The 13,685-nt window shown below is 52.9% G+C and overlaps 1 protein-coding gene across 1 annotated transcript in view; it reads left to right on the top strand.

Annotated features, from left to right (window-relative positions):
• The window catches only part of Itpkb (inositol-trisphosphate 3-kinase B), a 95,806-nt gene that overhangs the window by 69,774 nt on the left and 12,347 nt on the right, over positions 1-13,685 (top strand). The window lies entirely within an intron of this gene.

Genomic DNA, 13,685 nt, shown 5'->3' with positions numbered 1-13,685 from the left:
TTTCACAAAAATAGATATTCTTTGTATATTGTTGATCTTGCTTTTCTCCGAGTTAGTCAATAGCACTTTTTATTCAGATGCCTGACTAGATGAGAAAAGCTTAGCCTAAAGTCACGAAAATCCCATCACAGTGAATTCCAAAAACTGGAGTACCTTCCTTGTCCTCAGTTCATCAGGATGATCGAATGTCTATGCTATTGATATGGTTTTTGTTTGCTCTGTGTGCCTGTGGATGTGGGGTGTGTGCCAGTGTGTGCATGGGTGGAAGCAAGAAGCTGAAGTTGGGGTGTCTTCTCCATTGGCTTTTCCACCTTAGTCTTTGAGACAGGATCTCAGTGAATCTGGGGTGTGCTGTTTTGGCTGGACTGACTGACCACTGAGCTCTGGGTGTCTGCTGCTGTCCCTCAGCATGTGCTTCTGCCCCTGACTTTTACATGGGGCCCAGAGATCCAAACCCAGAATCTCACGCCTGCATCGCAAACATTTTACCCACTCAGACATGTCCCTAACCACCGTGACCACGCTTTAAACACAAATCAAGACCCTGGGTGGTTCCCCTCAAATGGCGGGATGGAGGCAGTGGGGCTCTGTGTCCATGCCTTTACAACAACTGTGCTTCCAGACTTACAGACTGGGCACTAAGCTCAGGAACATGCAATCACACAGGGTCTGGGGACAAGCTGGCTCACAGTGCGCTCAGCTGATGGAGAATGCTGGTAAGTCTCTCGTGAAACCTGGGGAGTTCCCTCTGTGTAAGTCTGGGGCTGGCTTTATAACCAGAGTTCTCTGAACGAGCGTCCATGTAGAACATGATACTTGTGAGGGACGAGAGGCGTCTCTGTGTGCATTCGATGCTTGTGTGCGTTATTAAAAGTCTGGGGTTAGGGGTGTAGAGCTCAGTTGTAGATATGTGCCACACAGCACTAGGTTTGATCCCTGGTGTTGGGAAGAAAAAAAAAAAAAAGTTAAGCCTGACACAGTGTTTGAGAGTTGGACCAAAGGTTGGGATGTGGGTTGGAATCTGTTGAATTCGGCGTTTTACAGTCCCTGCGGTTTAACCCTCTCTGTCCCGCGGCGCTGTACTGTTTGTGGTTCTGTGTGTGCTCTTCTGTTTCTCCGCTTTTGCTCACGTTTTCTGCAAGCCTGACACCTCCCTTCCTCCTTCCCTCTGACCCATGTTCTGCTCTCCTTCCGCGGCTCTTAAAGATGCAGCAGAAATGCCATCTTTCCCGGAAACTTCCTTTATTTATTCCCCCGCCCTCCGAGAGGAATGCCTCCCTTATCGGCAGCCTGTGACTGTGCTTTCCTTTATAAAGCTGCTTGACATCCTCTGCTGCTTGGGTTACCAGGCCCATGCTTATCCCCTCTCGGCTTCATACTCCCTGGGCTTGAGCCTGAAGCCACAACACAGCAGGGCACCCACAGTGGATATGGTATTGGCTATGCTGGGTAAAATAAGAGCAAACAGAAGGGAGATGACAAACCAGGGCCACTGGACTCCCAGGACAGCAGGGAGGTAGCAAGGCTGTCACTGCCAGAAAGGGGCTGGTGGGACATGGAGAAAGCCCGGTAGCATCAGCTTATTCTCACTTGGCATGGATCTTTCTAAAACCTCGTAGAGGAAGATAGTGCAGGCTAAGAGTAGCTGGCATGGGGGACGAGTGTCTAAACAGGTCCTGCTGTGGAGCTGTGTCTCTAGAAATAAGCCCCTTCCTAGCCTGGGATGCCTTTCTGTCTAGCTCTGCCTGCCCTGATGTTCGTCTTATATCCGGCAGAGCTTGGCGGATCCGGATCCGCCTTTCTCATTTGCCTGGCCCTGGCCTGCCCTGCCCTGGGTCTGTGGGAGAAAGTAGCCCCAGCCTTGATGTCTGCAGCCAGGGACAACACCGAGGTCAGAAAATGCAGATGGTCTGATGGGGCTTGGGACTTCCAGATTAATCCTGGGCTTTTGTCCACCGCTGCCCCTAGGGGCTAGGCTGGTGTCTTAATCTCTACGCCCATGTGGCCATCTCATGCCACATGAGTGGAGATGGAGATGGAGTAGAGTGGAGTTGGAAGCTCTTCCTCTTGTTCTTGGCTCCCAGGAGTGCAGGAGGCATCTTTCTGGTCTAGAAATCTCAGTTTGCATCCAGCCAGACATTTTCAGTCATGGCTGTAGAAACTGAGCAAGGTTCCCTTTCTGTCTTCTCAGCCAGGAGCTAGGGCTCGGGAGGCCCATGGCTACTTAGTTCAACATGTATCATTAGCTCCCAGCTCTGGGAAGGAAGTGTGCTACTAGGGTCTGGGGTCCTGCCCTCAGGAATAGTTGTTGTAGGGAGTGATACTCAGAATATAACCAGACCTCTAAGCAAGCAGAAAAAAAAAGGATGTGGACTATGTGAGGCATGGAGGAATAATCCTGCAAAGGAGAAGCCATTCAGGGGGCACAGTGGGGAATGGACAGGGCCTGGGAAAGTGCGAAGAGCAGGAGTTGAGAAGCATCATTTAACTGATAAATCATTGTCCTCTAGGTGAGGCAGGTGATTGCCAGCAGACGGGCTAGTGTCTTAATCTCTATGCCCAGCCCAGCAGGCAAACGCGAACAGGTCAGTTTTGCAGGGAGAGGGGGTATGGAGGGGAGGAACCCAGGAGAGTCCCCAGACAGAGCTTGGTCTCTGTCTGTGAGGGTTTGGCGAGGCTGGGCTTCATGTAAGACATAGACACACACAGAATGAGTGGGATCCGGTGTCATGGCCCCAGGCCCGGGACAGCAGTGGCACTGGGTGCCTAACCCGGGCACTAGGTGTGCTTGGTAAGCTCCAAAACCACTTTCTGCCCTCCTAGGTGACCTCTGAGGCTTCTGGTGTGTTTCTTCCCCTGCCCCTCCCTGGCTCTGTGTGTGTCTTACTCTCTGTACCCATGTGGCCACATGTCACCCAGCTCACGACACATTCTCAGTTCCTGTAACCCTTCTTTGTCTGTCCCTTCCTCATCCTCCCTATGGAACGAGAGCCACACGTGGTCCATCATTTTCATCTGTTTGCAGATGGAGAAAGAGCCTATGACCATGTTTGAGGTCTGGGGCTTTGTGCTTTCTTTGGGGCATTCATGTTCGGTTGTCTCTTAACACAGATGCTGCCGGGGACCAGGCTGGTGACTGGCAGGTTAAAACTAGGACCTCATCCCAAGCAGCCACTCTTCGGTCCCAGGCTGCCAGGACTGCAGATTCAGTGTGTCTAAGAGGTCATTGGACTTTCATATGAAATGTGATTTTCAAATTTTGGCAACTAATTTAGGAAAAAGGGAAAATTATAGCTGAACAAGGTTAAGTCTGATGGCCACTAGTGAGGAAGCTCTGTCTCATATCACCTGGTTGATTGTCACTAAAGGATCTTCTCCCAGATCTTTGAGCTTCAGGGAGAGTGGCTAGCTGGCTGGCCGGCCTTCATATTAGGGAGAGGGAAGCGGAAGCAGCTTGTGCATATAGCTCAGCTGCCCCCCGTTCCCAGAACACATGCTTTCCATTTTCCTCTTTGGTCATCCTGAATTCTGGAATCCTCTGGCAGTTAGTTTATCCACTTGCTTCCTTTTCCGAAGATTGAAGTGACCTACTACTTGAAAATATTTTCCTCTGCTTGGGTTTTTCCTTGGTGACTTCACTCGGAGACAGATGTGCCTAATAATAACATCAAAAGTTAAGAGGAATAAATCAACCAGCTGGTCTGTTCCCTAGAAGAGATGCTACAGTTCCTAAATATGGGCTCTCCCCAGAGACCTTGAGGGGGCCCAGCTTACCAGACAGGGCTCTGGCCACTGAGAGAGGATGGACGTCCTGGGACACTGTGTTCATCCCTGTGCCATTCTCAGGCTCCATCCAGACTAAAGTTCATAAGCTGTGGCACACACCAACCCCGCCCCGCCCTGGGACAAGCACACTGTCCAGAAAGGCAGCGGGAACACGCTGGCAAGGGCAACCCTCTCTGCCTAGACCCTCAAAGGCAACGTGCCTTTCAGTCCTGACTCAGGGGGCTACACCCAGTCTGCAAAGAACAGTGAGGTCTTTGGTTTGAGATCCTTGACTAGGAGGAGTCCCAGGTCCGCTATCATTCCTTGTCCTCTGGCATTCCAGATGTTTCTAATGACTCACTCACACCCCTCAGTGTTTCAGTCCCCTCGTCGAAGAGAACCAGGAACCTTCTGTAAGCTGTGCAGTCAAGAAGGGGACTCTCGCGTGGGCCAAGTGCAAAGGTCCTTTGGGTAGAAAAATGTAGAGACGCACACGGACATTGCTGCTGTATTTATCGGTTTTGTTCCCTGTCCGTGTCATGGTCTTGAGATGCCTCGTGGTATCTCAACAAACAGATGTTAAGTCTGTAGCCTAAGGGGAAAAGTGATGGAAAGACTGTGGGTGTTCCTGCTCGACTGAGTGGGACACCCCCTCCTTACTTCAGTGGGCAAACAGGTTGCCAGGGTGATGGTTTGAGCCTGATCCCCAGTTACGTCCCCTCGGGGACTCTAACACAGACAGAATACGTCCCTGTTTGCTCCTCTGAAAGAGTGAGGCAAGTATGTTATCTCTGAGATGGCCCTGCGGGATCCTCGCACCACAGGGGAGAGAGGGCTAAGTGAGCACCCACTGCCACCAGCAGGGCCCCAAGTTGACAGATGCAGGAGGAACAGCGGTGAGTCAGACTGTTGATGAAAGTCACACATCCCCATAGACGTCAGGATGACCCGGGCCTCATGTTCTGAGGGTGACGTATCCTGCTCATGCTTGGGGGTTCACTGGTGTGCCTTCGGCAACCCATTTCCTGTGCCTGCAGCAGTCTACACGTGAACAGAAGCATGGCTGCTGAGCTGAGACCGGGAACAGCCAGTCAGGAGAGGGAAACTGGGTGACTCATGGCCCAGTTTGGGAGCTGCAAATCAGCTTCATCGTGCGGGGACAGGCTGCTGAAGTGTCTTCGGAAGGCAGCCGGGGATGGATTTCTGGTTCTCAGCAAGTCTGCGCTACGTTACAGAGTGTCCTTAGCCACAGGCACCTCGGCGCTATCTCTCAGAAATATGAATTGCTTCAGCGTGTCTTGCTTGGAAATAATTTTCTAAATATAGCCCTGTGATCCGCCTGTAAGCCCTTCCTCAAAAGTTTCCTTGTTAGAAATTCCTTAGGTGGGAGTTCCCAGCGCTCAGCCTTTGAGTTAGAATTCTCGTCCTTTCTGCGGGGTCCACCTGTGTCTTCGGGCTTTTGAACTCGTAACCCGAAGGAGTCTCCGTCTCGAGGCTCTGAGTGGTGCAGGAGTGCTGCAGAGGCCGCGGTTCAGGATGAGATTTCCTTCTGCAAGCTGCTTGTGAAAGCAGAGCGAAGGTGACATTTGAGCTCCTTCCGCCTTCTGGGGCGCGCTTCCTTTCAGATGCCTGGCTCTCTAAATGTCATCTTCCAGCCAGGATGAGGCAGCCTGCGTGCACGCACATGCGGCCACCCCAAGAACGTGTGTCCCGCCGCCATGTGGCCTTTTGCGTCAGGAACAGCATAGGTGATCAGAGCAGCCCAGGGGCCCTGGCTTGGGATGGGACTGGACTGCCCGCTTGTGGCCTCTCTGCCCGGCTCCTGGATCTAAATACCCTGTGAATACTCACACGTGCTCTGACATGGCTTAGGTGTCTAGGGCAAAGCCGTTCCTCTGGCAGGGAGGCCTTCCCTCCTACCCCCACCCCCACCCCCATCTCCCTTCCTGGAAAGGTGGGCCTGGTAACGGGGTGGATGAGAAGGATGGCAGGCCTTGCTGCCAACACCTGCCAAAAGCCAGCCTTGAGCTGCCTCTCCTGGGTTTCGTCTCCTGCAGGCCTGTGCTGCTGGGAGCTCAGAGAGCAAACAGAACTTTCGAGAGGCTGAGTGTTCCTGCCTGTAGCAGGCCCCACACAGGCAAAGTTCTATTTTAACTTTGAGAACAAAGTTGTTCTATTGTTGGCTGATGGTATAGCCCAAGTGGTATTTCCACTTTACGGAGATGGAGAAAACTGAAGCTCAGAAAGGTCTGGAGACTTGCCCAGGACCATCAGCTAGGACTAACAGGAGCTGAGTCCAAGTTCATCTGGCTATAAAGTTACATGTTACAAATGACAAAGGAGGCAGCCAGCAGAATGATGCAGACCTGGGACTCTCCACAGGCTTGGCTCTAGAACCTTGGGCAAATTGACTAATCTCTTTGTCTCAGTGTTCACATCTGTTAAATGGGATCATGAGAGCACCTCCGTGACAAGTTGAGATAACCTTAGCATATATTCATTGTACGTATCAAATACTCATTGTTGCATCTGCCTGTCAAAGGCCCTTAATGCACATGAGCTGGTTATTATTGTTTTGCGGCTCTGCCCTACCTTTTCGGAGCCTTAGGCAGAAAAGGAAGAATTGATCACTCTGGCCCCTAAGCCTGTGAAATTCTTCTTAAGAGGTGTGTTAGGAGTGCACCCCACTCACCCTTCTTGGCCGAGAGATCAACCCCTAAGACTGCAGGGTACTCAGCGCAGTGAGGGCCCTCAGTAAATTTCCACCCTCCATGGCTAAGCCTTGTTTTTTTGCATTTAGCAAAGTAAAAATAAAATCTCTGGGGAGACAGAGAGGGAGGGGGCTGGGGAGGGTTGTGGGGACAGCCACAGTGCCTGACTCCCTTTCCCAGACGAAAGCTGAATGTCCTCTGCCTTTTTCCATGAGGAAGTGTCCGGGAGAGGACTGAGCCCCTTTGCTCTTCCTGGCGGCCACTCCCAGGTTCCGACAATTGTTACTTCCCTCTCAGGCCTGATGCAGCCTTTAGAGAGGCCGAGGGGAGCCAGCTCCTGGTGCAGGCCCAGGCTCTGTGTGGTCAGGCATTTCCCCATCTGCTGCCTCCTCCTCTTCACTGCCATTATTTTTAGTTCTGGGAGGAGGAGGAGGAAGAGGAGGAGGAGGAGGAGGAGGAGGAGGAAGAGGAGGAGGAGGAAAAGGAGGGAAAAAGCCAAGTGGTGACCTTCACACCAGAGACGGCAATTGCTGGGTCCGCCTGTCGAGGAGGCCTGGGAACATGGAGGGGACCTCAGTTCTTGGGTGGCAACAACACAGATTGGTTTGCAAGGATCGAAGGCTCCCTTGGCGGCAGATCGGGAAAAGTCAGGCTCGGGGAGAAGAGTGACCTGAAGCACGGTCTCTAGTGGGTGCTCTCTCTGCCGCTGTCCCATGTGTCCTGGATGCACGTGATGGCTGCCAGGGAAGACATCCCAGAGTCCCAGAGCAGGATGGGAAGGGAAGAAAATAGCCGGAAATCAAAAACCTTTCCGGTCTCAAGCATTTTAGATAAGGGGGCTGCGCAACCTGGAGAGAGACAGGTTGGAGACCGGAGGATGGTATGCCCTGCAGGGTCTCAGGCATGCAGGAGAGTGGGGGTGTGGAGTAACTGTAGGGGAGTATCCACAGTGGTCCTGTCTCTACAGTGGGACCCTCTCCCTCTGTGGGTGGGTAGGGAGCCGTGATGGCACTCCTCAGGGTAAGCCTGCCCTGGCCAGCTGTGTCCAAGGCCTTTTCCCAGGGTTCTGGATGATAGGGAGGGCGGGAGAGAGGCTGGTGGAACATCCCGGGCAGTGTTCTGGTTACTGCCTTTGGTCTAGAAACTCAGCCTTGAGTTGCAACAGAAAAAGGCAACTGAGCAGGAGGGGCCTGCTGGAGAGCTACGCACATGCTTCCTACCTCTGCCCCAGTGCGCTGCCAGGAGTACCCTGACCAAGTAGCTGCCCCTCAGCCAAGTGATGCCTTCCACGCCCACAGCAGCCGGGGATTGACGCAAGTGAAGGCTAACCGTCATTGTTCCCTGTCCCAGGCCAGCAAGAGATTCTGAAGGAGATACAGGATGAGTGTTCCTAATCCCAAATGTTCCAAATTCTGAAATGTTCTAAACATCCACAGGGGCACAACACCGGGGAAATTGTATGCCTAGGTCACACTCCAAATACAGGTGCACTAAAAATGTTGTGTAAGGTCACCTTCGGGCTATGAGCATGGGGTGTGTACGAAACAAAAGGAGTTGCATGTTTAGACTTGGGTCCCATCTTCAAGATACAGCATGATGTATGCGCACGTCCTCTTAAGACCCGAAAAAGGTCATCCCAGAGATTCACCTAAGGCATGCTCAGCCTTCCCCGGGCTCACCTCAGCTCTCTGGGTCGGTCCCACCCTGTGCCTGTTGTCTGTAAAGACAGAACCGTTCTGAAAATGGCACCAAGCTGCCCCCTTGTGGGGCAGTGCAAGATCTGGGCTGGGTGGGCAGCGAAGAAGTATTGTTTGTTAAAGGCGGAGGCGGTCAGTCTCCAGCGCAGACTCCCGGAGCTACCTACCTGCCTTCCCAACGCCCGCCCGCGGCTTGCTTTCTCAAACCCTCCGTCCTCTCCGGCCTTTGCTGCACGGTTTTTAAGCGGGCTCCAGAAAGGGACATTGAGTGCCCTACCTGCCTGGGCCTGCACCCCACCTGGGCCTGCACCCCACCACCCTCCTGGGGCCTCTGCCAGGAGATCACAATGAACAAAGTTGGCCCCGAGGCCTGGGAGAAGCACCAGGCTTTTCCCCAGAGAGGGCGGACACCGATCACTAGGGAAACCCTAGCTGCTTTTATGGAAAGCCCGAAAGAAAGAGAAGGGGGGAAATGGCATTTTTCCCAAACATGGAGAACTCAATGCGTTTGTCTGTGACTTCTGCAAGAGCGGAGCAGACCGTCTAACAGAATGAACCCTTCCTGGTCCACTTTGTCAAGTGCGCCTTCCCCAAGTGTGCGTCGGCCAGGGCTTTCTGGGAAAAGCCTCAGACACGGAGGGAGAGGAGGGCAGGTCTCTCCAGGCCTCCCCCATCTGAAAGGTCAGTCTTGTGACAAAGTGACAAAGTGCTCGCTGTCTATGGGAGGCTGTTTTATAACTAGGAGAGAGACAAGGGGGGCCCGGGCATCCTGTTGGCTGAAACGAAATCTTCAGAATTAAATGGCAAAGAACTGGAAGCTCTGATGCCCCTGAGCAAAATGGAAACAACTATGTCAGTGCTGTGAGGCTTCCATTGATGTCAGCCCCGAACCTAGCAACGCCACAGACCCTGAACACGTGATCTCCCTGCGTGCACACACGTATTCTCATGCATGCATGGTCGAACATGAGTCTGGCAGGATTTTTAGGAGAGTCAAGGTGCAGTGATATTTTAGATATTTCCCCCTCATCTCTTTTACCCTAAAAAGGGGGAGCAGGGGAGATAATTTTCCTTTAAAGGTGTCTAAAAATAAAAGCCGAGTTATTAAACTATTGAAATGAAAAGAGACCTACTGGAGGGAAAGAAGTGAGCATGAACAGGTCAGGTGGGAAGGGGCTTTCTCAGAGAGTCTCACCTCCTTATGGACTGGATTTTGTAGACCCACAAAATATGCCCCCCCCAAGGTGATGTCAGTCATTTGGGGATCCAGTGTCATAGAGCCTCTAGACCAGTGGTTCTCAATCTGTAGGTCATGACCCCTGGGGGGGGGGTGTCAAAAGACCCTTTCAGAGGAGTTGCCTAAGACCATCCTGCATATCAGATATATTTATATTATGATTCATAACAGCAGCAAAATTACAGTTATGAAGTAGCAATGGAAATAGCTTCATGGTTGGGGGTCACCACAACACGGGGAGCTGCATTAAAGGGTTGCAGCATCAGGAAGGCAGAGAACCACTGCTCTAGACAGCAGCAGAATGGAGACACTGGGCTCCCGAGCTCTGACTGTGTGGTCTGGGTCTAGCCCTGCGGGCCTGGGGGTGGGGATCCATAAATGATCGGTCACACGTTGGCTCACCTCACGGCCACCCCACTTGCCCTCCGGCCCTTTGGAAGTGCCTGGTAGATTATTGCCAGCACACTGTGTCTCGGAGGAAAAACAAAGCAAACAGGGAGAATCGGAAATCAAGACAAAGTGGATCCTATGGCTTGCCTGGACTTGGCCATGTGCAGAGCAGAGCACTGGTAGGAGAGAGGTCTGTATCACCAGGGACTCCAAGGGACCACAGGGGTACCCAGGTGGGAACACTGAGGTCTCCACTTGTCCATCTGAGGACAGTAGGACCTGGAAGAACAGAGGGTCCTTCCCACTCCAAGGCCCAGTGGCGCGCAGCTCCACCACCCTGCCTCTATAAACAGCCCAGCACCATAGGATTTAGGCAGTGTTCAGACAGTATCTGATGGTGAGGACAGCTTGCCACTTCAGCAGAGGACTCATCAATCAGGCACTGAAGGAGAGTAGACAGACAGACAAGCATCCACCAGGGACAGACAGCAGTGGCTGTCTCCAGGAGGTTTGCTTCCCTGCAACAGCCTAGGCATGGGTATACTGAGGCTCTTGATAGCCCTGGGGAGCCGCACAGCAGAGCCCATACTTACCTTGGAAAGGTCACATTCCACTGCCTTCCCTGCCTGGACAGCCCTGTCACATTTTGGACACGGGGCCTTCCATTTCCATTTTGTGCCAAGCCCTTGCTGATAGCTCCATTGAAGGAGGTAGGCGAGAGGCCCCACGTCCCCACAGCCAGTGCTGGGAGCTCCGTGCTTTATCTCACCCGCGATCCCACCATTCCTGTTCTGACTGCTTTGCAGAAGACACTGGCCACTCTTAGAGACGATTCCTTCCTGTTCATTTAAGGCATTACATCCCCATAGCCTGTCTGCAGATGCCTGAGGGAAAGGCAGCCAGAGGGTGGCATGCCCCGGAAACTGTCCCCTCCCCTGAAGCCTACGCAAACGTACAGAGTCAGATCCTGCCCAGGCTTTCTCCTGTGGCCTCCGTACAGTGGGTCCTTTCTACCAAAAGACAGAGGTGCCAGAGTAGGGAGTGGCGAGACCCAGGGTGGCTTTGGGTTTCGGAAGTAGAAGAAGCTCATGGGAAAGAGGAAAAAGGACAGTGTGAGTCAGGTTCTGGCTGCCCTGAGCTCGCTAAGCTGCCCTTCTCCTGCTGGCTGATCCAGTGGCCTGTAGCTCAGCATGGTGTGGAACTAACTGCTCTGCTGATGGCACTGTGCTGCTGCTGGTGGCCTGCCTGTTCTCTCTCCCTCCGTCTCCCTTTTCCCCTCCCCCTCCCCCTCCCTCTCCCTCTCCCTGTGACACCCCCACACCTCAGGTGTGAAGAGGGCTAAGGTTTGTGGGCCTCCTGTACTTTTATTATTGTGCTTGTTTCTTTGGTTTTGGGGTTTTTGTTTGTTTGGTTTTCTTCCCGCTACAAATCCCTCTTCAGGTTCTCTGGATATTTTCGCAGCTTTAAAAGTTAGGTGCAAGCTGTGGAGCTGTCCAGACTGATTTCAGTTACTTCAGCATTTTCAAGTCTCAGAGGCTGCCCACAGCTCTTGTGCATCTTGGGGGTTTTAAAAACTGCATTTCCTGCCGGGCGGTGGTGGCACACGCCTTTAATCCCAGCACTTGGGAGGCAGAGGCAGGCGGATCTCTGTGAGTTCGAGGCCAGCCTGGTCTCCAAAGCGAGTTCCAGGAAAGGCGCAAAGCTACACAGAGAAACCCTGTCTCGAAAAACCAAAAAAAAAAAAAACAAAAAACAAAAAAACAAACAAAAAAAAAAAACTGCATTTCCTAACCTGGCTGTTTTCTGATCCTTTTGATCCGAATTTAACTGAACAAGTCAGGACCTTCCTATTCCTTGTACAACCCGAGGTCTGGTTGAGTAAGAAATGATCCTGCCCACATGTGGATACAGAGCAAGGACCGGCCAGGGCTGGTTCGACCAAGAGGACAACGATCCAGGGATTGGTTCAGCTCAAGTAGCTTAAAGAATTGCTGAAGGCTTCATGCCTGTGACTTAGCTGGCTTAGTTTCCCACGTCCCCTCACTTGTTGGTGAACATACCAGCTTCCTCTGTGGCACCCTCCTCACTGTCCACAGTGAGCTCCCGTGCACACTGTACGGACACAAACCTTCCGGAGCCCACAAGCACACACCAGCTCTGCTCATACCCCGCAGATGTAAACTTTATGTCACTTGGTGACTGTGCTGGAAGTGTACCAGCCCCAGAGCAGGACATCACCAAGGTTTGGTGGCAACTGAAGCCACGTTACAAAGGCTCCGGGATCCCCTACTGAGGGAGCAGACAGAATCCCCTCCTTGTATTTGTCTCCTGTCCCCAATGTTAGCTGTCACCGTGGACAGAAGATGGATTGCAGGTTTTCAGTGTGGCCTGATTCTTACCAGCAAGGGAGAGAATGGACTAGACCCTCGGTTCTCCACCTTCCTAACGCTGCGACCCTTTAATCCAGTCCCTCATGTGTGGTGACCCCAACCATAAAATTATTTTCATTGCTACTTCCTAACTGAAATTTGGCTACTGTTACGAATAGTAATGTAAATATCTGATATACAGAATGGTCTTAGGGAACCCCTGTGAACAGGTCATTTGGCCCTCCAAAGGGGTCGTGACCTATAGGTTCAGAACTGCCAGACCAGGGGAAATGACTTGCTGAAGCTGGGGTGCTTCATCTGTGACACAGATAAAGATGTTCCTGTCACCACCAGACGTCGTGAAGGTCAGCACAAGGCCACAGGACCCCAGCCTGTCACAAGCACCCACACAGCAGCCCTGTGTTTGCATGTCTGCTGACGTGAGTCCTGCCATCCGCCACTGGTTGGGTGGGGGAGTGAGTGTGTGTGACAGAAGCCACGCTAGCTGGCAGTGGGTCCCCTGCGCTGTCATACTCGGCATCCCCAGTGACACCGTTAGGCTCATCATCCTGACTCAGGCCAGTGAGTGAGGCCGTAGAGCTGACCACCGTCAGCCCAGCCAGCTTCCTCGGAGTCACATGGGAGGACCTGATGTGCATAGAGGTCAGAAGGACCTGTCATGCATTGGAGCTCTGAGGGACACTCAGGGAGGGTCCACGGAGGCTGTGTAGGTGCTGTGGTGATTAGGAGGTGACAAAAGACAGACCTGGGAAACACTCTCCCACTCAGGGAGAGGCGTCTGAAGCCACGTGGGAAGGTCAAAGCCTGGGTTGGTGGTCTGAGTTCAGCTAGAGTCTCTGCTGGGAGAGAACCAGGGCTAAGCAGTCCAGTCCCTTGATGGAACCTGTCCAGGTTGTGGATGCCCTTCCTCTCCTCCCTGTCACCTGTCCTAGCAGGGACAAGAGGTCTGGAACCTTTCTCCTGGTACAACGGCTTCCCGCACGAAAGTGCTTGGAGGGGAGGCTGCCCCAGGCCTGGAAAGCTGCTTCTCCTGGGAGTGGATCGGGCTGCTGATGGGCTGCTGTGCTTCCCAGGATGTTCGTGAGGTCCTGAGTGTCTGTCCCCTGCCCTGCCATCTGTCTCTACTCCTACAAGCAAGAAGGATGTACAGACTCCTTATAGCCTCTTCCCTTGCCCGGCCCCAGCCAAGGAGACTGCCTTTTCTGATGCTGCCTAGCACAGCTGCTGCTTAAAAACTCGAGGTCAGCCCTGAATGTCAGGGTCTCTGGGACAAATGCGCAACACTCCTTCCAAGTGGAATATTCCACCAGCCTGCAACTGGTCTCGCTATGCTAGGACCCCCTGGCCTTGGCCATACGGTCCTTGCTCTTGGTGCTTCCCAGTGGAGGCTACTGGTCCTCTCATCTCAGATGTGGAAAGACTCTGGAACCCCCGGAACTTGGGGGTTCACTTTTCTGATCACACTCACCTGCCCGTGCTCGCTCCCTGCTCCTGG

This window comes from Peromyscus eremicus, chromosome 15, assembly GCF_949786415.1.
Source record: "Peromyscus eremicus chromosome 15, PerEre_H2_v1, whole genome shotgun sequence".
Classification (NCBI taxonomy): Eukaryota; Metazoa; Chordata; class Mammalia; order Rodentia; family Cricetidae; genus Peromyscus; species Peromyscus eremicus.
This window is presented reverse-complemented; position numbering and strand designations above follow the sequence as displayed.